General features: G+C 42.0%; 1 protein-coding gene across 10 annotated transcripts in view; it reads left to right on the forward strand.

Annotated features, from left to right (window-relative positions):
- The window catches only part of SULF1 (sulfatase 1), a 115283-nt gene that overhangs the window by 28822 nt on the left and 61184 nt on the right, over nucleotides 1–25277 (forward strand). The window lies entirely within an intron of this gene.

The following is a 25277-nucleotide window of genomic DNA, read 5'->3' on the forward strand; positions in this document are numbered from 1 at the left end:
GGCGTTCTCCTTAGTTTCCACGATGCCATCATTTTTGCAGTGCATCTTGACCTGGGGAGCAGGCAGCAACCTACAGTGTGGGTGATGAAGTCTTCCCTGAAAATGGGATGTACACAAGGACACAGATTCTACATTCAGGTTTTTACTTCTACACAACTAGAGAGGGGTGTGTGCGAGTGTGATGTATGTGATGTATACTTCTAACGTGCAACCCTAACCATGCCTACTCAGAAGGATGTCTATTGAATTCCATGGGACTTTCAGATAAGCAGACTTAGGATTGCAGCCTTGGTAACAGTATATACCACAGAATGTATGTGCATAAGAACTGGGGACAGGAGTCTTACTTGTGGCTTAACAAGAGACAATAACATTTTGAAGGATGGGAAACACCTTTGCTCTCAAAATACACTTTTAAATAACACACACACAAAAAAAAACTTCCAAGAACCATGATGCAGTACTCGACAAAATGCAAAATCTCATGGATTCTGAGCTTCAGATTCTGATCTTCACATTAGAGATGGGGATCAAGTCCTTTTGTATAGGACAGATGGGAGGGAGTCATGGATATTAGAGAAAAATAGATTAGCTCTGATCTCCGATGTCTCTGCTCTAGTGATTCAAACATAATTTCATTTAGTTTAAAATAATCTTTGCAAATTCATGTTGCTTATATAGCCTGCCTGGTAATATTTGCTTTATAATTGGATTGTTATATTCACTCTGATATTAAGCTTTCTCTCCCCCCCCCCTTTTCTGCTAGCTGTTTCCTCTTAGCTAAGTATTTTCTAATTATTATTTTACTTACTGGCTCATCTGCATTTTAGTTGCTTTATTGCTGTCTGTCTCCAAAAGAGTCTTTTTAAGGGAGAGGAACTTTGGGTAAGCTAGTATTGTTAACTTTGTTGGCTAACATAAGAAGATGAACATGTAGTGAAAACATTTTGGCAGCTTCAAAGCAGTTATACTATCAGGGGTCACAGGTAGGGAATTCAAACCTGACCTAAAGTCAATTGTTTTGTATTGAGCCTTAGTGGAAACCCACTGTTTATGAAATCCTGACATGTAGATGATGAAACTAGAGCTGGAATAGCTCATTATTTAAGTGTAATGATCCAAGCTATTGTTTAAAAAAATATAATTGACTTGTATGAGTATAAATATTTAGAACTAATTCAGAAAAAAATAAGGAGGCCTTTAACACATTGACCCCTTATCATCTTAGCTTGTTCCCTTCTCCTTTGGGACATAGTCAGAGAAATCATTTTGATAAGAACGGATAGCTCCTTAAGAATCCTTAGATAGCTTTGAAAATGTGGCTTTGCTTATTGCAACTCTCAGTACTGAGTTTTTTGCATATGTTCTGTGCTATCATAGCATATCTTGTTATATAAATATTACTTGATATTTTAAAAGCAAACTAAGACTGAAATCCTAATCCCACTTATCTGGACATAAACTGAATTCAATAGGACTTGTTTCTGAGTAGACAAGTCTAGTGTTGCACTATAAGTTTTTGGGGTTTCTTAATGAACTTTCTCTCAAATAATTAGATTCCTATTATCCACACAATACCTGTCAGGTTATCAGTTGCATCCCACTAACTTTTGCTCACTAACTTGCAATTCAGGTTACCGGTTGCACCCCCTAACTTTTACTCAGAGTAGACCCACTTAAATTAATGGGCCAAAGTTAGCTATGTTTGCTCTGTGTATGGTTAGCACTGGGTACAACCCTATGTGCCTTATGGGTAACCTCACAGATTTTGCAACTCAAAGTTTGCTTAGCTAATAATAATAATAATTTTTATTTATACCCCGCCCTTCCCAGCCAAGGCTGGGCTCAGGGCGGCTAACAAGCAATAATAAAAACAAGTTGAATGAATACAACTTAAAAACAAGATTAAAATACAACAATTAAAATATTGAAACATTAAAATATTAAAATGCAGCCTCATCACAGGAGGAGAAAGGAAAAAGAAAAAAGAAAGAGGGGGAAGGAATCAAATTGGCTCCAAGCCAAAGGCCAGGTGGAACAACTATGTCTTACAGGCCCTGCGGAAAGAAATCAGATCCTGCAGGACCCTGGTCTCATGAGGCAGAGCATTCCACCAGGCTGGAGCCAGTGTTGAAAAGGCCCTGGCTCTGGTTGAGGCTAATCTGTCTTCCTTAGGGCCCGGGACCTCTAGGGTGTTGCTATTTATGGACCTTAAGGTCCTCCGTGGGGCATACCGGGAGAGGCTGTCCCGTAGGTACGAGGGTCCTAGGCCGTGAAGGGCTTTAAAGGTCAAAACCAGCACCTTAAATCTGACCCTGTACTCCACCGGGAGCCAGTGCAGCTGGAAAAGCACTGGGTGAATATGCTCCCATGGCAGAGACCCTGCGAGGAGCCTCGCTGCAGCATTCTGCACCCGCTGGAGTTTCTGGGACAGCTTCAAGGGCAGCCCCGCGTAGAGCGAATTACAGTAGTCAAGCCTGGAGGTGACCGTTGCATGGATCCCTGTGGCCAGGTCGGGGCGGGAAAGGTAAGGGACGAACTGCTTGATGCTGCGAAGATGGAAAAATGTCGCCTTGGCTGTTGCTGTAACTTGCGCCTCCGTGGAAAGGGAGGCGTCAAGGATTACACCCAAACTCTTAACGGAAGGCAATGGCACTAATTGGGCCCCCGCAAGAGAAGGGAGTTGGTCCCTCATCCCCATGCCATCCCGACCCAGCCATAGGACCTCTGTCTTTGAAGCTACTTACCTGAGAACTTACCTGTGAAAGGCATATGGTAACAGGGGAACCTGAGCGGCCTTTCAGGTGTCAATGGACTCCTAACTCCCATATGCCCCAGTCAGAATTGTTGGTTGTCAGAGATTATGGGAGTTGTAGTTCATTAACATCTCGAGGGCCACAGGTTTGCCATCCTTTGGTGTTTCCAAAGACTGAATTCCTCAAGTATCCTTACAGTATTGTTGCATGTGAAACTAAGAAAAGGTAATAGGTTCTACATTTCTTAGGAATTTGTAATTCTCAAGAATAATTAAAACAACATAGCTGAGTGGTCTTGGGGGGGGCGGGGAAAAAGACTGCTACTAGTCTGCAAACTGCTTTGTCCGTCTTTGAAGAATAAGGGAAAGAACACAATGTCTTTAAACATCCTCAGTCTTGGGTGGCCTAAGATGCCACTCAGGGTGTGTGGTGTGTGTGTGTGTTTTAAGTAATCCATTTCTTCCTGTTAGGTAAAACATTCCGCAGTAAAACAGTGGCAACCGATAATTGTGGGATGCTAATGGAATGTTATCATAGTGTAAGTAAAATGCATTTGTCCCAACTTGGAATACTTCTGTATTGTATTCCTTTTTATGATAGCTTCAGTATCTGTAAGAGTTTAAACAATGCTTGGAAAAAAGCCTATGCTTATGCTTGGAGACGTATTTGTGGTGCAGTTCATTAAATTAAGACTCCTAAACATGTCTCTAATTACCCTCTTAAGCCACTTATTCAACACTAAATAGCAACCGTTTATTAAGAAATTTGCTTAAGGCTACCACCACCATTGCATTAATTTGTATCTAACTGTTTAGAAATACATTGCAAATGTTCCACTATTATTGCGCGAACATAAAAGCTGCAGTCTTAATTAATATAAATGAATACAAACTGAAGGAAGCATGTTTTCAATTTCGGAAGAAAGTTTAAAGCCTCATTGGAAAAATAAAAGAACATCTACTTTTTTTTAATTAAAAAGTGCAATCCAAAACAAGTCGTTTAGCGTTCCCGAAGCACTGTGTGTTTCAGTGCTCTTGTATACATACTTTAACAAAGCGGTACCCAATGTGGCGCTCTTCAAGACATTTCAAAGGTTCTAAACCTTGGAGATTTTATCAAAATTTATTAAAAAGCCTATGAAGTATAACACAAACGTTACTTAATGCAAGTCTGAGACTAGTAAAAAGAGTCGTGGGCAACTTACAACTGCCAGGAATGATGGCTCAATGCCGTCCACATGGACTGAATCAGGAGGATTTGATTTGGGGCACAGGAGGATTTGGGGCACAGGACAGAATTCCAAACAAAGATGTGCTCTCCCAATCCCACATTCCCAGCATGTTCGCACTCCTGCCTCAGCGACATCTACGCTGGTTTGGTCATGTCCACAGAATGGCAGGTGGCAGGATCCCCAAGGACCTGCTCTAAGGGGAGCTGGCTTCTGGCACCACAGACCAGCTGCGTGTTACAAATATGTCTGCAAACATGACCCAAAGGCTGACAACATCAACCCCACCATGTGGGAATCCCTTGCAGACGACCGCAATGCCTGGTGGCAGGCGGTCAAGTCGTGTATCCATTGCAGTGACCAGAGGAGAAAGGACTGCTGGGAGAAAGTGCATCTACAGCAGCACAACTGGATGCCTTCATCTGCCCCAGCTGTAACAAAACATGTCTCTCCCATATCGGTCTCCACGGCCACAGCAGGCGCTGCAACTTCCCAACCTCATCCCCAGATGTGCACTTCTCCATTGTCTCCTGAGACAGAAAGCCTAAGAACATGGCAAAACCAGGAGCTTCACGATTTCTACTTTATTATTAGCCACTCCACTCCAATCCACCTGCTGCTCATATGGGCTAGCTTTTTGGACAGCGGTTTTCTTGTTGAATTGTTCCTTATCCTGCTTTTTGAATACACTATTTTTTTATCTGGCTGCGAGTTGAGATTCTATGTTTAGAGCGCAGGTGGTGACTATGAAGTTGCCAGTTTGCAAGTTGCATTGTGTGTATGCGTGCTTCTGGGAAGATTTGATAGTGCAGGTTTCTAGTATTTTTAGCCATAAACTTAAACCATCATTAGTTAGCATCCTTTTCTAACCCTGAGACCATAACTTGCCTGCTTGGTGGAGAAAACAACTAATTTGCCAGAAATACAAGGCAGTGACTGAGAGAAATACTGATACCGTTGTGCAGAGAAAGATGCAATTTTGAGCTCATTACCCTCCATCAGTTCATACTGAGAAGGTGACACCACTTCTTTCCTGGGTGTCTCAGTTTTGTATGTTGTTTTCATAAAGTTAATGAAGGGAGAGATATACAGGGAGAGATGGCTCTTTAAATGCTAGCTATACCCCCCACCCTAATGTACACACATATAAAGCACACACATCTCCAAAAATGCAACATTGCACAATGGAAATTATGCAGGAAATGATTTCTATTTGGATCAGCAGTTCAGAGATAAGTGCCTTGACGGTTGCAACCTTTTTGTGGGGGAGAGGGGTGAGTTTATATACTGCAGGTATATTTCAGCTCCGCTAGTTTTTGTAATAATTTATGAGCTGATTCACATGGGATCTGTTGTGTCCTCACAGACAAGTTTTATCATCTTGACTCTGCTGCTAACGGTCTTCCTCCTAGGTGGTACCATACTCTATAAGACAGTAGGTCTCCGTCATGAATTAGCCATGTAAATCAGTGGCCTTACTGTACCTTGCAAGAGAGCCTTGAGTAGAACTTGGAGAGGTCAGAATGCCTGAATCGAGAGTGAACACAGAGATCTAGAGCTGTCAACTTCTGAAGCACAAAACCCTACTAAATGGACAGCCGCTAAGCCATGAGGCCTAGGTAGTAGTGGGTCCATGCTGTAGGAAGCAGAACAGCAAACCCTGTTTTGTGCATTTTTTTCATGTAGGGCACTCATGGTTTCAAGCTGCACTTTGGCTGTCAAATATATACATAAGATCAGTATCAGTATTTAGCAAGGATGTGGAACCTCTGACTTGGGGCCAACTACCGTATTTTTCGCTCTATAAGACGCACCAGACCACAAGATGCACCCAGTTTTTGGAGGAGGAAAACAAGAAAAAAATATTCTGAATCTCAGAAGCCAGAACAGCAAGAGGGATCGCTGCGCAGTGAAAGCAGCAATCCCTCTTGCTGTTCTGGCTTCTGGGATAGCTGCACAGCCTGCATTCGCTCCATAAGATGCACACACATTCCCCCTTACTTTTTAGGAGGGAAAAAGTGAGTCTTATAGAGCAAAAAATACGGTATGTCTTCTCCAAGTCTCTCCATTTGGCCCTTGACTCTCCAGGCCACACTTCTCCCAAGGAAACAACCCTTCCTAGCCCTGCTCTTCACTCTCTCCAAGTGCTTTTGCTTCGCTGGGAAGTGTCCTTGAGCTGTGCTCATTCTTCTTGTTTGTCTGGATAGAGGATGAAAAGATGGGGCTTGGCAAGGCTGGAGAAAATCCTGGCTTCTCTGTGCCTGGAATATGTGTATAATGGAAGGGTTCACATCCATTACTCTGACTACTTTTGCCTCTGGCCCTGTCCAGCACCAGCATGCGGCCTCTAAAAGGTTGCCCCCGAGGGAACACTTCCTTCTGTCTGAAAAAGTTTATTCACTCCTCATATAAATGTTGGTGTATGTCTACCCCAGATGTGTAGTTTCAGGAAATCTGTGGTCTTGTTCTTCAGTAGAGATGCTGATAATGAAATGCACGCTTTTGGCAATCCATTATAGCCAAATAAATAAATAAATAAATCGTCCAAGACATCTGACTTCCAGCTATCTCTGGCTTCGTTCTATATATCTCCTGGGACTGCCGACTCACCACTTATTGGAGTGGCTGAGCTTTCTTTTTACTAGTCTCAGACTCGCTTTAAGTAATGTTTCCGTTATACTTCATAGGCTTTTTAATACGTTTTGCTAAAATCTCCAAGGTCTTGAACTTCTGAAATGTTCTGGCGGAAGGTGAGAATATACATGCATGAAGTCGTCATGCTGATATGTGAAGTAGCAGAATAAGTGGGCAAATTCATGAAATTTATCCTACAGAGGATTTTTGTTTAAGATTTTTCCTGAAGCATAACCCAGCTGTTTATGGAACATCAACTTCATATCTGATGAACAGCTTTTGTTTGTATGGATGGTTTACTCGTTTTTAGAGTTCGTTGAACTGATTTTGTTGTTTAGAGCTTGCATTTGTGTGTTTTCTTCTGTTTTTATTGTGTACACTGCTTCGACGGCTTTATGCTGTGAACCAGTTTATAAATCTGAAAAAATAATAATGAGGAGGAAGAGGAGATTAGGGCAAGGATGGGGACTGTTGCATCTCATATTTGTTTATGCTGCATTTAATCAAAATTAATTTTTTATTTGCTGCTTAAAGGTGGGTGTAAACATGGCTTCTTCATCTTGGGAACACCAGAATCCCCTTGAAAATTCATTCTTATTCATGAGATCCACCATCCCCACTCCTAGGTTCAATATATTTTTTGGTATCTTTGTAAATTCTAGTTTATGTTAATAGATACTTGCAAAACCCAGATCCTGTTTAAAAGAACTCTCAGGCGGCTTAGCCAGAATTCTTAATTTCCATTGTGACTGATGCTACCGCCTTACTTTGTTCTTTCCTATGACCTTATACCCTATGTGAGGAGCCCGTCCTGGGGGGATTGCTGAGGCTGGAGCAGATCTGGTATGAGGAAAAGCTGTAGTGTTGGTTCTTCCATGCTCAGGCTTTTAGTATGACATTGGTGGCAGGGGAAATAGCAATGCCACTAAAGTTTCAACACCATTTGCGTCATGACACCAGTGTGGGCTGAAATCTGAATGGTAGGAAATATTCCCCATGCCACTCAAAGCTGTCTTGTGGATAACTAAGACTGCAATCCTATACATGCTTATGTGAGAGTTAAGTCACATTATGAGTAGACATGTATGGCTAAAACCGCAAAGAGAGCTATGCTTTCATAGACATCTGATTATGAACTCCCATCATGAGATTTGATGCACTTGGTAGAAAGTTCTGGAACATCTCCATTAGCCTGGTTTCCAATGCACTTATTGTTTCCTAAAATAATTTTTATATCAAGGACCACTTTTTTCCTCAATAAAAGTGGGGCTTATAGGGTTTTCAGATGAATGCTGTCTTAATTTGCGCTGGACATTCTACACCAAAGGGCTTCAAGATGTTTAGCTTTTCATCACTGGAACATATGGAACAAAAGGGAATTATGAGGGCAAATATTTGCAAGTGATTGGGTCACTTAAAAAAAAAGTTATTAGGATATGTAGAACATCTTGGCAAGGGACAAGAGCCTCATCTTTATCAATTGTTATTGAAGGAAACAAGATGTGAAGACGTTTTATGTTAAAAAGATGGGAAGTGCTACTTGATCTAGGCCAAATTACTGGCCATTATTTATAGAACTCCTAATAGCTTGTTCTATGTCTTAATGTTAAACAGATCTTTTTCTAAAGAAAATTTCATTTGTTCGCCTTTGCCTCCTATAAAATTTGCTCATACATATGAAATGGTCTGTGTTGGAAAGGATTCAGGTATAAATTTACACCTTTTGGAGCTGCTCTAGTGTTCAGGGGGAAAATGGTTAATGCTGTGTTAATAAAATGATGCAAATAGTTATTTGTTCTTACACAAAGTTGATCCAAAATTTATTAACTGCAGTGTGCTTGGCAGTAGTACAGTGGCGGAAAAATATGAACTCCCAGCAGAGTTTGATTGGATACAATTTTTTAAAAGATATAATCACTATGAGCAAATTCTAGCAACAGCAGGGTGAGGGAACACAGGCACCTTCCGCCGTGTGCCACATGCCTATTTTACAGTGGGCATTTTAATATGCTTCTGGAAGGAGAACCACTGGTTTGGAACAAGCATAAAAATTATAAAGCCAAAATTTCTTACTCTCTATATCAGAATAATAACTTCAGTAACTGAGTTATCTCATCTGGGAAGAAGCCCATTGAACTCAGTGAGACCTAATCTCAGACATGTATAGGATTGCACTGTTAATCTGGACTGAGTGATGACATGAAATTGTCAATAGGGAAAGGGTTGGTTTTTATAATGTTGGTTGTATACTGTAAATATTTAAAGCACCCTGATTCTGCGAAGGAGGTACATAGACCCAAGCAGGCTTCTGTATACATATGATTGCTGGATTAGGAACTTCAGGAGTAAATTGGATATGTATTGGAATAAACATCCAGAAGTAGATGTTGTATGCCCATAGTAAATTCCTTTCAGTCAGATACACATAAAATTGTCCCACGTTCTGGTGCATGTATGTATATAAGCCATTTTTGCTCATCACTGCAATGAGAGCTGTGGTGGAAGTATGTAGCACCATCTCAAAGGCTGCCTTCCAGATTTTTGGACTACAGTGTCCGTGGTCACTGGCTATTGCCGATGCTGGATGGAGTTTATGAGAGATGTAGTCTAAAGTATCTGGTAGAAGCTAGGCTGGCGAAGGTTGATATATGGTGTATAAATTGCTGTACAGTAGAAACTCTTCCTGCCTACCTTTTGCTGATCCTATCACATAACTGACTTTATTTCAATGCTGTGAAAATTTGCAGACATGTTGGCTGCAGCAAATCTTCAAAGGGCACCAAAATCAAACATTACACAGGTTAATTAATTAGACCAAAAACGGGGGGGGGGGACACAATTGGCATGATCTGCATCACCTGATAGTTAATAATTAGACACGAGAAGATTTACTATTGTTTATTTCCATCCTGTCAAACATTAAATGCTTCTTATTCAACTAAGGAATCAGTGTACTGTGGTGAATCAGTAAATGGGAATATAAACATCTAAACTAGCTAAATGATTTTCACAAGCTTGGCACACTCTAAACTCCTGTGTTGGGTTGTGGCCAAACCATATTTTTGCAGGGTTAGACCTGCAGGGACCCACACAGATTTGCAGTCCCAAATACAATACTTAAAGAAGTTGTTGAAAGGATGACTCTATTAAAGAGATTAAAATGTGTGGTTTAATGAAAAGTGTTTGGTGTGATGTGTTTATATATTTAATACTCAGATACCTAAATCCTTGAAAGAAACATGAATCCAAATATATAAATCACATAACTGAGAAACTTAATAAAAATGTACATGCCACCACATGCTTCTTTGAATCAGCAGGTCATCTTATAGCATGGTGACTTGGTGGTTGAACCTCTTTTTTAATCCTTCTGTCTAGTTTCTCTTCAACTAATGCCTCAGGTACTTATTTCTAGAAAACGAAAGGTAAATGCAGTGGCGTCGCAGCCGATGCTGGATGGGGGGGGGCGGTGTGCCCTGGGTGCCATGTCTGGGGGGGTGACAAGGCACCTGCGGGGGCTCACTGCGCAATCAGCCATTGCGCCGCCGCAGCCTCATGTGGAGGATCCTCTGTTCATGGTTGTAGTAGCGATGGAGGGATCCTGGCACCGTCTGTACGGCGCTGGAGCAGCGCCACCGGCAAACTGCTATGTACAGCGTATGTGCGGCATCACTATGTACAGCGCATGCGTCGTACGTAGCGACGCCCCTCCCCGGGTGTCAAGACGCCTTCATTCGCCCCTGGGTAAAAGTCAGGTGTGGGGAACATTTGACCCTCCATATGTTGCTGGACTCCCATCATCCTTGGCCATGCTTGCTGGGGCTGATTGGAGCTGTAGTTCAGCAATATCTGGAGAACCTTTGGCTCTCCAGATATTGCTGGTATATGCTTTCTGACAATCTTCTGGGTAATTAGAATAAAGTGCTCTTGTTCACTCAAGGTGCTAGTGCAGGCACAGTGCGTCTGCTGCATCCCGCAAAAGCCTCACCCAGTCTATCTGAAAGGAGCATAAGTTAAATCACCAAGACAGCAGATATTCCATGTACAGCTGTTTAATGAAATATATTTTAAGTGTTTAGAGGTTTAGTGGGCAAGCTGGCAAAACACTTCACTCTTTCTTTGAAGTAGGATGAGCAAACAGGTCGATTTTGATTTCTCTCAGTTACTCGTTTTTCCTATCTACTTCTCCACATTTCCTCATCAGTTTGCAAAGTTTTTTTTTAAGGGCTCATGAAAATTCATCGTTATTTCAATGTGGATTTCTACTAATTATACACATTTTTGAAATATTTTGTTTTCAAATAGAATGCATCTTAATGCTTTCCCCCTATAACGTTACAATGTTATTTTATGCACATTACTTATACACATTATATGGATGGGAAACGGCATTGAAAAATTCTGACAAATGTTAGTTTCAGTATTGTTCTGCAAAGTGTAAATTAAGTATTAAAAGTGAAACCAAACTGAATTTAGATATTTAGACCAATTCAAGGAGAATAGGAAGGGCTTACTAGCCTTGATGGCATAGCCTTGAAGGCTATGTTCTATATCCGCTATCAGAGGCAATACAGGCAACAGTCAATTTTGATGCAGGATTGCGCATGCGTGCATAGCGCTGAACCCGGAAGTGACGCTAAAACTTCACTAAAAGGGCGGGATGGGGACAGAGCATTTACATGGGCTCTTGCTGATGTGCGTCCGGGTCTGGAACGTATCCCCTGCACAAAACGAGGATTGCCTGTATGTATTTGAACGCCAGGTGTTGAGAATCACAAATGGGAAGAGTGCTGCTGCTCTCAACCTCTCGCTCGTAGGCTTCCCATAGGCATCTGCTTGGCCACTGTGAGAACAGAATACTGGAGTAGATGGATCTTTGCTCTTGTATGACCTGAAAGTACACTGATTTGGTGAAACTCCCCCTAGCCATAATGAAGAAGTATCTGTAAATGATACCCGCATTGCCTCTCAGCAAGTAAATCTAAGTATTAGATTCTTGGAAGCATTCCGAAAACCTCTTCTAGTATTTAGGTTGCTGGTTCCATATTACCAGAATCTCTTTCTGTGGTTCGGCCTGTATCAGTTGTCTTATTGTGCTTTAATGGTGAATTGCTGTGGTTACCTAACAGTTAGATACCCAGATGTTTCAAACAATGTTTTTTCCAGAATGCTCCTTTTAAAACTTATTTTGCAAGGTGTTCAGGGTGTTTTTCCTCCCTGAATACTTGAATCTGTGTTCAAGAAGAATGTATTTTCAGTCAGCTGCATTCTTCTCCTGCCAGTAACGTGATCTCAACGTGGACTGTTGTATTTCAAGCTGTCTAATATGAAGCGAACCCTATAGTATCATTAGGATTACAGCCTTGTATTTGGGACATGGAAAAAATCCTGAGAATGAAATCCCTTTCCTGGCTCAAACCCAGAATGAAACTAATCAACCACATCGGTATCAAACCTAACAATGCAGCCCTACACTGGCAACTTGGTGATGCTTGGAACTTAAAAGTCCAGAATGCAAATAATGTTGATTATTGCAAAGTGGATGTAGAGGATTAAATGTTCACATGCTAAAGTTTCTGCATAGAGTACATTTGATGGAATGGGGCTCCATTTCAGGCTGCTGCATAATCAAGCAGATAAAAACTTAGTACTTTGTGTCCCACTCCTATTGGTGATTAAAAGTGCCTTTCTAAATAGATTAATTTGCCTGCATTTTTATTATAATTGCAAGTTTGAAGCATCCCGAGCATTTTAGAAGACATCAGAAGTTTTTAATGTTTGAAGTTTTATTCTGTTTTTAATGTTCTGTTGAAAGCCGCCCAGAGTGGGATGGGCAGGGTAGAAATAATAAATTATTATCATTATTATTATTATTTTATAATTTTATTTTCACACTCAAATTCTGCAACACGTTCACTGTCCTGATGTGTAAGAATAATGGAACAAAATGACTGGAAGTGTTCTTAAATTTTCCTCCTGGATCCCATCTGCAGCATTTAACTTTTTAAATTTTGGGCACCAATTGTGTATTTAGTGGAGGGGAAGGCATCCATAATGCATTGGGGAAAGGAGGGCAAGAGATGTGTAGGGCCACTGAAAAGAGTCTCTCTGCTCGAAGAAGGAACAGCCAGAGGGACCACCTCTGACTGTATGTATTCTGTGCAGCCCAGTAGGTGCTGTTTCCACATTTTATTTGCCACCATGAAGTTGCAGGGAAACACCATTTTTTTATATACAAGAGAGCAGAATTTATTTGTTGGCATTTGATGGCTAGAAGCAGAGTGGGTAATACCAAAGCCCTCAACTGTTCCGGGACATCACAGAATTACAGAAGCCATCCCGGCTTGACTGGATGTCCTGTTTTGGCTCCCGCAAAAGTGCTGCCCCCAAAGATGCCTGTTTTGGTGGGGGGGGCATGCTCTCATAAAACTCACCTGGCTCCTGCGAGAGCACAGCCCTGCAATACACCCAGGGCTCCAGGTTCTCGTGTGACTCACGTGGGAGCATGGCCCCAAAACACAAGAACTCCAGTTTTCCTCTGCGGCATGTTGGAGAGTATGATGCTAAGCACATGCTCCCCAATGGCAAATTAGATTAGATAGCTACACAAATAGTGCATTGCTTTAATCTTTAAATCATTTGGAAACTGCAGCAGTGCAAATACGGCAGACAGGTTGCTGTCCAGCATACTCTTTTTAGACCTCATTTATCCAATCTTACATCAATTGCACTGCCTTCTATTTATTTCCAGACTCTGTTCTGGAGGCTGATGCTTACCTATAAATGGTACCTGAAAAGGCCCCCTGCTTCCTTATGAATCTGCCCAGAAGATATCAACACCATTAAAGAAATACAGTACCACCACTAAAGGGTTTGATTGGTGGAAACCCAAGACAGAACCTTTTCTTTGACAGTCGTCCCCCTCCCCTCCCCCTCCCCCCGCTCAAAGCGCAGTCCCCTTCCAAAGGTAGAGTATCACTTATGCATCATCATCATCAAAAAAGAACACAGGTTTACATGATAGGTCAAGGTGTAATTACTGAATTATATAAAAGCCTTAAACAATTTGCAGTTTCTTCTCTTTCTCTTAAAATAATATTAAATAATATTAAAATGTGTCTTCTATGAACCGTCTGGAGTTACAACGAAAAGGTTATGTGGTTCTGCTAAATTCACAAGCTATAGATTAATGGCAGTGTCAAAATGCATCTGAAGGAAGCTCATTTAACGTGCCTCTGGGCTAGACAGCACTATTCAACAGCAGCAAAGGTTACATGTTTTCAGGTATTAGAAGGTGCAAGTAAGGACAGGCTGCTTCTGTGTCTGAGTGGGTGAGGGTCCTCTTTAGCATGCATTCAGTGAAGCTGGCATGCTGCAGTGTCTGCCTGAGAAGAGAGGCTGTGTGCCTCTTAAGTTTGCAGCTGAGAGAATTACAAAACCTCTACTAGAGTGCAGTCTATAGCTTCATTGAGCTGGGACACTCCCCCTGGAATTCATGTACCTTTTACTAGACAGTCTGGAATATTGAACTTATTTTAACTGCCTAAGTAGTCTGCTCCTTATTGATCATAAAATGTAAAGAGCGGTCATTTTGTGTCTGTGCAGAAGAGTGAACTCTTTTCATTAAAATTCAGAATTTTCTGCAAAATTAGTGGGATGGTCTTAATTCAGTAAAATTAAGTGGTTTGGTGTTTCCAATAAAATGTTTAAAATTTGTATATCATATCTCCATCGAGTACTGGACTTCCCTGACTGGTAGCAAAATGAGCAGCACAATCCTACAGCTGGAAGTAAAATCCCATTGAGTTCAGTAGGCTTGCTCCTTAGGTAAATAGATGTAGGACTGCAGCCTATATTCTTTTTCTTGAATGCTGCGGTTTTTCAAAGATCCCTAGCTTATCCCATTCCAGCATAGTTTGGTGAGGAAATTTGTCAAAAGCTTTTTGAAGCACCCAAGTATCCACTATCTACGAGATCACCCCACCCACATGCCTATTAATGCTCAAAAAGTTTAGTGTGACAGGACTTACTTTGATGTTGATTACCGTATTTTTCGCACCATAGGACGCACTTTTTCCCCTCCAAAAATGAAGGGGAAATGTGTGTGCGTCCTATGGTGCGAATGCAGGCTTTCGCTGAAGCCTGGAGAGTGAGAGAGGTCGGTGCGCACCGACCCCTCATGCTCTCCAGGCTTCGCACACCTCTCTGCAAGCAGCGGGAGCCCAGCGCTGGGCTCCCGCTGCTTGCGGAGACTTGCCTGCATGCCGAAGCCTGCGCGCGCTGAACTCAGCGCGTCCAGGCTTCGCGGACCTCTCCGCAAGCAGCGGGAGCGCTCCCGCTGCTTGCGGAGAGTTGCCAGCATGCCGAAGCCTGCGCGCGCTGAGATCAGCGTGCCCAGGCTTCGCGGACCTCTCCGCAAGCAGCGGGAGCGCTCCCGCTGCTTGCGGAGAGTTGCCAGCATGCCGAAGCCTGCGGGCGCTGAGATCAGCGCGCCCAGGCTTCGCGGACCTCTCCGCAAACAGCGGGAGCGCTCCCGCTGCTTGCGGAGAGTTGCCAGCATGCCGAAGCCTGCGCACGCTGAGATCAGCGCGCCCAGGCTTCGCGGACCTCTCCGCAAACAGCGGGAGCGCTCCCGCTGCTTGCGGAGAGTTGCCAGCATGCCGAAGCCTGCGCGCGCTGAGATCAGCGCGCCCAGGCTTCGCGGACCTCTCCGCAAACAGCGGGAGCTCTCCCGCTGCTTGCGGAGAGTTGCCAGCATGCCGAAGCCTGCGCGCGCTGAGATCAGCGCGCCCAGGCTTCGCGGACCTCTCCGCAAGCAGTGGGAGCGCTCCCACGGCTTGCAGAGAGCTGCCTGTTTGGGGGCTGGGGTCGGGGGAAGCTCGAGCTTCCCCCGCCCCAGCCCCGCGCCTGGGGGGAAAATAATTTTTCCCCTTTATTTCCCCCCAAAAAAACTGGGTGCGCCCTATGGTCCGGTGCGCCCTATGGTGCGAAAAATACGGTAAGTAGAGACTTATTCCATAATATAGAAGAATATATGCTTGATTATTTATCTTTAATGTTGCCTTTGACCAACTTCAACTGGGGAAAAAATAACTTTAAACTAACTCACTTGTAATTTCCTGCAACCCCACTTGGATTTCTTCTTAAAAAATTGTTGTTACATTGGCAGCTTTCCAGCCATCAGGTATGGAAGCTGATTTTAGGGGCAAGTTACACATTTTTGTTATGAAGATCAGCACTTCACATTTGAGTTGTTCAAGATCACCTGGCAATTTGTTTATTTTTAATTTGTTGATGAGGCCTTAAGAGTTCATCTCTCATCATTATGTTTTGCCTCAGTTGTTCAAACTCCCTTCCTGAAAATGTTACGGCTGTGGTCTACTTGCATACTTACTTAATGTAGCTCTCTGTTTCAAAAAATAACTTTGCAGTTTTGCATTTCTTGATTCACAAAGATGCGTAAGTGTAGTTGGTCATGTGATCCAAATCATGCCTGTAGTCGAGGTGGTTTTAAGGAACTGCTCCTTCTAGTCCCATAAGCAAACTCTCCCATTCTTCCGAAGTGTTATTTCTGAATCATAAAAATCCAAGGCTTGTTGTATGTTCCATGATTACAGTAATTCTTTTAAGGTTCCTGTTGAAAAGAACCGGGAGTTTCCTGCTGTTTTTCAGTGGGGGCAGAATGGGGCTCATGTGTTTATAATTTAACACTTTCTTCTGGGAGGGTTGAGGGGAAAAGGGATTATGGGTCTTAAAATGCTCAGACTGGAGCTGTTGCACAGCATGATTAAACGGCTATTCTTTTATTTTCCCTTTATAAACAAAACAGCGGTGGAGAAACCTTTTTGATGTTTAGCATAGTGCATCACAGGAAAACTCGGGGAGGTCTCATAAGCTGATTAAATAAAACCAACACGAGTCACAGGAAGGGGAGAAAATGGTTGTGGCCTGACTTGCGCAGAGTTTGAAGCAGCCAATACTGGGCTGAGGTTTGGTGTTTGAGTTGCCAAGTGACCTTTGAGAGGATAATTGCTGATTTCTTTTTCCCAGGATTCTGAAAGAGAGGTTTACACACAAAAGGGCATGGCATTCAGGAGGAGGGGGAGAAATACGTATATATTCATTTATTCTAGTGCAATATAACCTGCTTGTATCACAATACAGAAATGCATTGCATATTGATATTTAGAGTCACCAGCTACTCAAATTTCCTCTTGTTTTGGAGAAAGAATCATGTGCTGTGTTCCCTTGCTTTTTTTTCTAAACTGGTGTTTCACCTTTTTTACGTTTCAATGGATATGTTAACTGTTTTCCATATGTATGGCTGATCATGTGTACCACTCTTTACAAAAGAATTAATATGTTATTGTTTGCTCATATAGAAACTATATACTTCCCTCCCCCTAAATAAAGTTAGATGTAGATTCATTAACATCATGGTATACACTTAGCCATATTTCAGCTGTGTGCTATCATGGGACTGTCTCTGTTCTCCTAAAATTTGGGGTTGTTTTGCCTGTAAAAATTAAACCATTCAAGTTATGCAAAGGGGTGGTTTCTAAACAGACCTATTTAACAGGGTTAAGTTCTACAAAACAAACCTGAATCAGGCCTTTTTTTATATAGGAAGCTTGGAGGCAGGGATGTCCACAGTGAATTCCTTGCTACTGAATATGACACAGGGATGCCAGCTCCTAAAACGTTATTTGCTTATTTTATAATATTTCTTATGCACCCTCCATCCCGCAACAGTAGAATATACAGGTATAAAAACAGGTTTTAACATTACAATTATTGCATCTTTCATTCACCATAAAAATAGCAATTTTGCATTCTGAGCTAAATACTATTTCTGACAAATAATAGTTCCAAGCTCCAATAATGTGGAGATCATCTCTCCCCCCCTACTTAATTTATCATTTCTAAAGTTTTATATCAGCATGCTCAATCTTTTTGGCTGCAAGGTACTTACAGTAATACCATGAAAGCTGGCAAGGGTATAAGGTTTCCCCTTGCTTCTAATAAAAAATGTAGTCTTCATTACAGGCTTGCTATCAGAAGAGAAGCATACACAGTCCTTATTCATAAGCTTTTACTCATAGTGTCAGACCAATAGGTAAAGGTAAAGGGACCCCTGACCATTAGGTCCAGTCATGACCGACTCTGGGGTTGTGGCGCTCATCTCGCTTTATTGGCCAAGGGAGCCGGCGTACAGCTTCCGGGTCATGTGGCCAGCATGACTAAGCCGCTTCTGGCGAACCAGAGCAGCGCACGGAAATGCCGTTTATCTTTCCACCAGAGCGGTACCTATTTATCTACTTGCACTTTGACGTGCTTTGGAACTGCTAGGTTGGCAGGAGCAGGGACTGAGCAACAGGAGCTCACCCCATCACGGGGATTCGAACCGCCAACCTTCTGATCGGCAAGCCCTAGGCTCTGTGATTTAACCCACAGCGCCACCTGCGTCCCTTGTCAGACCAATACATGAGTGGAAAGCAGGGCAGTGCAAAGTAGCGAAACCCCTTTGGTTGTGCATGCTGACTGGTGCCTGCAACCGCAGCTGGAATGACTGCAGGGAGGTGGCATTTGCATGTTCGGCTGTATATGTAAAGGCCCGCACCTGATCTGGAACCCTAACCAATAGGGGGTTCCAGATTGCATGGAAGCTTTCACACACAAAGCTGTGTGTGTGCAAAAGTCGCATCCTTGCAGATACTTGCATTGTACATAGGACAGGAGGAGAAGGAGCTGGTTGGAAAACCTGACACCAGAGTCACGGCTACTTTGTGCAGCCTCAAAATGTGTGTAAAAACAACGGAATAGTGCTAAGATCTGGCTTATGGTTTTTGAAGGTGCCATGATGGATGAGAAGAAGTGTTGTACTAGTGTTTCACATGCAGTACGGTGTCATGTCAATGGAGCCTCAGTTCACATTGCTACTGTGTCGGCTACAACCAGTGTTGATGGGTGTTGTTCGGCAGTGTCTGTTTACGCCAGCTGGTTCATGCCAACCTGTTGCATAGTATGTATACAATTTGGCAGAAATGGAAGAAGGTAAAATGCACACTAAGGATGACTATCATCTTTGCAGCTTCCTGAAGGCATTTTGAGCATCACACAATATGTCTGAAAAGTGCTAGAATATTGTAGCAAATGGCAGCCAGTGTAGCAAAATGAAAGCTATCTTTATTGTCAAGACAAACATAGTTGCTGCAGGGTAGCAGAATCCACTCTGTGTACCACTGTGCCTTCTTCCATCTACAGGATAAAAACATTAGTTTGAATGTTAATCATTAAGACTAAATTTACATTCCTCTCAAGCACTTTTTAAGTACTACAGCATTCTAAAAATCCTTTCGCTATGTAGAGTCCTTGAGAGTTCTGGGTTAAAAATGAAGCCCAAATTTCATGGATTAACTATTATGCTTTAGATAATGTTTTGTCAAGTTAATTACAGTTTAAGGTGTTTTAGCCTCCTTACCGAAGACAGTATCTCAGAGGACAATTTCCTATTTTTGCTTACAGCAACTAGAAATGCTTAATTTCCTCCAGTGATACTGGGGATATGAAGTGCTTGACACCTGAACTTGTAGCACACAGTTAGCGTAGCTAAATCATTCTTAGAAATAAAATCTTGGTGAACAGGGGATTTCTGTCGCTGGCTTTGTCAGAGCCAGAACGTGACTAATTGTCTATCTGAAAGACACCTACTTATAGCAGGAGGTTAAACATCAAAGACATTAAGTGAAGACCAAAAACCACTGGACAACTAGATTGCTTCCTTCCTAATCCTGCAATTATTTTTACTACATCAGCAGCAAGGGACAAAGGAAAGCGATTTCACATATAGGAAGCTGGCCTTATTGCCTTGGCAGTAGAGATCATAAGCAGAGGAGGCTGCAAGGGACATTCAGTTGTTAAAAGTGCTCTTCTTATTGCAGAAGGATTTGGGCTGCTGCTGTAATGTCCTCTTGTTGGAAGAAGGAAGCAGGGTGGTATGAAATGTTTAATTGCTCTGAGTACCTTGCATTAAAATGCCTTGAGTTCATTATGAAAGCACAAGCTGGACTATTTATAAATATAATTAGGTGTCAAAGTCCTCGGTAAAAGATCAATTCGGGAGCCGAAATGAATGGGTAGTGATTAGAAGAGGTATCCATTGCCATACAATAGGGTGAGAGACTGAGAGGGATTCAGGGAAGTTTCAAGAAATGGTTATGTTGTGAAAGCTTACAAAAGCTGATAACTAGGCAGGAAGAGTCAAGGAAAGGGGCATCATGGTTTTTAGGGTGTGTGAGAAAGAGAGAGGGAATGTGATTTGTAAGCCTATGGGTATGGTCTCAGTGGTGCTTTTATAAATATCTTAGCGCACACTGCCAAATCAATGAACTGCAGAAGTTCATTCCTACCTCTTCCTCCACCTTTAGAGTCAAGTCATGCATCCCATTAGCTCTCTAAAAACAGTATTTCAGAGGACCACCAATAGGTAAGTGGAGTGGTCTATTTCTCTCCCTCTCATAACACACACACACCTATACACCTTGTATAATTGGAATGCTAGTGCTTCCACACACTGTTGTCATATGGGCAGGACTTTGAGACAGATACCCAGGCTTCCAGTCAGCAGAATGAACAGGTTCCCCAAGCCCAGCAGCAGAGCTAACTCAGCACTGGCTACATTATGCAGCAAGTGAAATAAAAAACTTTTATACCTCCACCCTCCATAAGAGCATTAAGTCACAAGCAGGGAGAATGCCACTGTCAGGCTTCCCATAGGCATCTGGTTGGGCACTGTGAAAACAGAATGCTGGACCAGATGGACCTGATCCAGCTGGCTCTTTATCGGTTCTTAAGTCTAAAATTACCCAACTGCATCATTGCTGAGACATATGCTTCTATCTCTCTCTCTCATTCATTCATTCATTCATTCATGCACACAAACACACACCCTCTGCCATAGACGTAAGATGCTGATAATTTGTATAGCGCAATCATTTAAATGCACAATGAATTGTTTAGTCCTGATCATGTTTGTTTTCACAGCAACCCCATGAATAAGTTCATTGTTACCTTTAGGGCTGCAGTGTTTACTTGATTGATCTAATGAATTAACAGCATTTTGCTTGACTATCTACAAAAGTGGCCTCCATTAATCAGGCAACAGCAGATGTTTTAACTTCTAATATAATTTTTAATAGAACTTTTTATAGAAACTGCAGGTGGTATAATTATTGCTGTGATACCAGATGTATTTTTAAAATTAAAATTACTGCTGTATATATTTTTTTTAAATGCAGATTTAATTGATTAATTGTAGGAGTTCCAGCTTACCTTAACTGGTGATAGGCCTACCTATTTTCCAGTTTGTAGTTGGGATTTGAGGTTGAGAAGAGGAGGGAGGCAAAGAGCTTGTCCTCTTAAGGAGCATGTGTCTAGAAGGGTTTTAAGAACGTGACAAGAACCTGCTGGACCAGGCCAATGACCCATCTATTTTACTGTACTGTATATTTTGTTTTTAATATGCCATTTGCCTATTACTGTGCCTTTGGGCCAAAAGCATAAAATAAATGAATCACAATGGTGCCAGCGTCTATAGAATTTGACCTCTTGTGTCAATCGCTCAGCAAATGCAGTACCTTTTTCAACCAGCTGAATTGTTGGTGCCCAGGTGCAGCAGACTTCCTCTTCTGGCAAACAGTAGCAGGGATGCTTTAGTCTCATTCCCACTCCCTGATTTGAGAACCTACTACCACCAGCCCTTTACAGTCTAAAGAGAAATAAATAAACTCTGGCAGTTGTTGCCTCTTTTCTTTCATACAGACTGGCCCTCTGCTCCAGAATAGACCTCCTGGAAGACCAGCCAAAATGGAAATGCCATGTTACATGGCTTTTGTCTTTTTAAGAAAATGAGGTCACTGTTGTAGGACTACCACAAATCAGCTATTTTAATTACTGTGCCCAAGAGTGACGAGGAAGCACAGGGCAATATCCCATAGGTGCTTTGCATCAGAGCAAGAATTGGCACTTGTTCAATGACAGTTTCTTCTCTCTCTCTCTCCCCTGGTGTCCCCCTAATCAGTTATAGGTATTTTCCCAACTCTCCAGAGAAGATTTGGAGAAAGTGTGGGGCACATGGGGGGAGGGAGGTTCAATTGTTCAAGTGCAAATCCTTTCACTGACAGCACACATGCCATCCACTTTACCAAAGCCAAAGAATCCAAGGAGATATGGTGAGCCCATTACTATGAGGGAAGCAGGTGAGGCTAAATTGTAGATCATGTCTGGAAGATATCTATGTGAAGCAATTTCGTAAGGGCAGAGGCTCTGTGTTAATAAGTTTGTACCTGGTACAGTGGAATGATGCTTGAACACTGACCGTGTCTGTGTATTTAATGTGGCGTCATGCTGGCTTGCATTATATACTTTTAAATGTTCATGCTCACACACTCGTGGAAGTGTTGCACTCACGGGATTTCTGTGGCTCAGGTGCTACATCACTCTGTAACAGAAAAAAGGCAACAAGTGCAGATAATGCTTATTTTCCAGACTGCCAATGTACGATGGCACAGTAAAATGCATGCCAACCAAGTCATTCTAATTGCATTCAAATGATGGGGGTATCGTTTTGAATGAAAATGGCTGCTTCTCATTATCGTCTGTGCCATATTCAAAAGCCCCTTTAAAAAGGTTGTTAGACAAAATGCATGCATCACTCTTGAAAGAAGCCTTAGGAACTCTTCTTGTCAGACAGCATCTTTTGGCTTGGCCTGTATCTGTTCTATATCAGTGACTGACAGGTGGAAAATGATGGCGGAGCGTTTACATGCCAACCGAGTCCTGTTGTTTTGGAGTGACGAAGAGCCTTTTTCCATGAGAATTTGTTTTCCTTTCAGAGAGACCGAGAATAAAGAGCCAGAGCAGTAATAAAAGCTAAATACCATTTCAGCAATCTGATATCCAAGCCTGATTGTAAAATTAATTCAGCCTTTCAGAGGTCAGTGTGTAATACTTTCAAAAATTGATGTCATGCATAATTAGCAAGCAGTGTACTGTGCGATAGACCACATTGCTTCTGTAGTCACTCATATTAAAATACTTCATAGAGCATAATAATAAATACCATGGCTTAGTCAGATGGGCAAGATGTTTCGTTTCCCTTCCATCTATCTTAAAAGAAGTCAGATCTTAAGTTTATGGTCATTACGCGAAGTATGTGCATTTAAAAGCCTGCGATAATGGCAAATGTGACTACATAAACAAAACATTTTTGAAGTGCATAAGCCAGTTCATGTATTGAATTAGGAACAAAGGAAATGGGTTCGAAACATGGCAGGAAGCCATGAGCATTTTGGGGGCTGGGATTTGAGAACTTTCAGTGCGTGCTGTGGGCATGATGTTCATTCTGGAGGCAGCAGGGGTGGGGAATACATCTGCTGCTGTGATAGTGCACTAAGTCTTAACATAAAATGCTAGGAGGCAGTCTAATGTGCTGAATCTTTATTTAAAGATATTTATTGAAGTTTTACAAAAACATAAATTTAAAAAGGTCATATAAAAAGAAAGAAATACAAAAAAAAACACCATAGAAAAATACATGAAAAAGAAAAAAGAAGAATAAAAACAAATCCATTTTTTTGTAACCCTAACTCATTATCTTATTTCCTTGGCCTCCTCACACCTCCCCTTTTTGTATTCCCATTTAAGTAATCAAACCAGCAAATCCTTACCCTCTTTCGTTTATCTTAACTCTGTATCTTAACATATTATAACTCTATATTTTCATCCATTATCAATTCAATTTTGCATACTCTTGTTAACTTTGTTGCTAATGCCACTTATTTTCAATCCAACATCATTTTAGCATTCATTAATTTTACAGTATTTCTGAAGGTAGTCTTTAAATTTCTTCCAGTCTTCTTCCACCAACTCTTAATGTGCTGAATCTTTAATGTCATTATAGCAGGTAAACATATATAAGAAGCTGTCTAATGTAGGGGTGGGCAACCTAAGGCCCAATTGCCTTCTAAATCCGGCCCACAGACAGCCTAGGAATCTGTGTGTTTTTACATGAGTAGAATGTGTCCTTTTATTTAAAATGCATCTCTGGGTTATTTGTGGGGCCTGCCTGGTGTTTTTACATGAGTAGAATGTGTGCTTTTCTTTAAAATGCATCTCTGGGTTATTTGTGGGGCATAGGAATTTGTTCGTTTTCTTTTTTCAAAATATAGTCCGGCCTACCACATGGTCTGAGGGACGGTGGACCGGCCCACGGCTGAAAAAGGTTGCTGACTCCTGATCTAATGCTTAGACTGGTGATCTGAGCAACCCAGTGCTGGCTGTCTTGATTGGCCATCGGCTTTGAGCAGTGTTAGAAACTCAGATATATAAGCTAATTGCCAAATGGCACCTTAAACCTAGGTTACAGTTGCCACAACGGAATGTCTAGGCATTTTTTGTGGTGGGATTATTATTATTATTACTTATTAATAATAATTTCAGTTCTATACCGCTTTATATTTTAAAGGGGGGGAAATCTCTAAGCAGTTTACCACACATTAAAACATCAAATAAAACAATCCAGAATAAAACAAATTCAAGCTTCCAATCCCCCACGCCCAGTGCTAAAACAGTTTTCCAATCCATATTATAGAAAAATTGGGCCTGGAAATCAATATCATAGAGAACCCTTAACAGCCTGAACTTCAATAGATGCATATGGTAGAGAACAAAAACTATTGGGTTAAGTCATACATTTAAATGTTTTGTTTTTATTCTGTTTTGGTTTATAACATATTTATTAGTAAGCCACCCTGAGCACTTACTTGCTTGAAGGTTGAAGGGGTAGACAGACGTTTTAGAAATGTAAATTAATAAAATGTAACCATTAGGGACGCGGATGGTGCTGTGGTCTAAACCACAGAGCCTAGGGCTTGCTGATCAGAAGGTCGGCGGTTCGAATCCCCGCGACGGGGTGAGCTCCCGTTGCTTGGTCCCTGCTCCTGCGAACCTAGCAGTTTGAAAGCACATCAAAGTGCAAGTAGATAAATAGGTACCGCTCCGGTGGGAAGGTAAACGGCGTTTCCATGCGCTGCTCTGGTTTTGCCAGAAGCGGCTTAGTCATGCTGGCCACATGACCTGAAACTGTACGCCGGCTCCCTTGGCCAATAAAGCGAGATGAGCACCGCAACCCCAGAGTCTGCCACAACTGGACCTAATGGTCAGGGGTCCCTTTACCTTTACCTAACCATTAGCTTAGTTCAGTGGTAAAGCATCTCTACTTTGCTTGCAGAGGGTCCTTGTCACCACCTTTTAAAATGGATCTCCAGTGACTGGGATGGGAAAGACTTCTACCTAAAATTCAGCAGAGTTAAAAATGTTAGAATTAGGATGAGGCATGTACACACACACACACGCACACACCATATTTGAAATATATAGTTTGTGCGTGTAATTCTTTTTTATGCTTGAAGATTATAGATTGGCACTCTGATCCCAACTATTTGTGCTGGCAACGCTGGCATAATCTATTGAAGCTGGAAGGGCATGGTTTCCATCCTAATCATTTATTTCCAGCCCCCAAAAGCCTTAGGATCAATAACTTACATGCTCTGACAAACTGCTTAAATTGAAACAGGTGTGTAGCTGTGATCTCTCTGGGC

Source organism: Podarcis filfolensis, assembly GCF_964270895.1.
Source record: "Podarcis filfolensis genome assembly, chromosome: 7".
In the NCBI taxonomy this organism is placed as follows: domain Eukaryota; kingdom Metazoa; phylum Chordata; class Lepidosauria; order Squamata; family Lacertidae; genus Podarcis; species Podarcis filfolensis.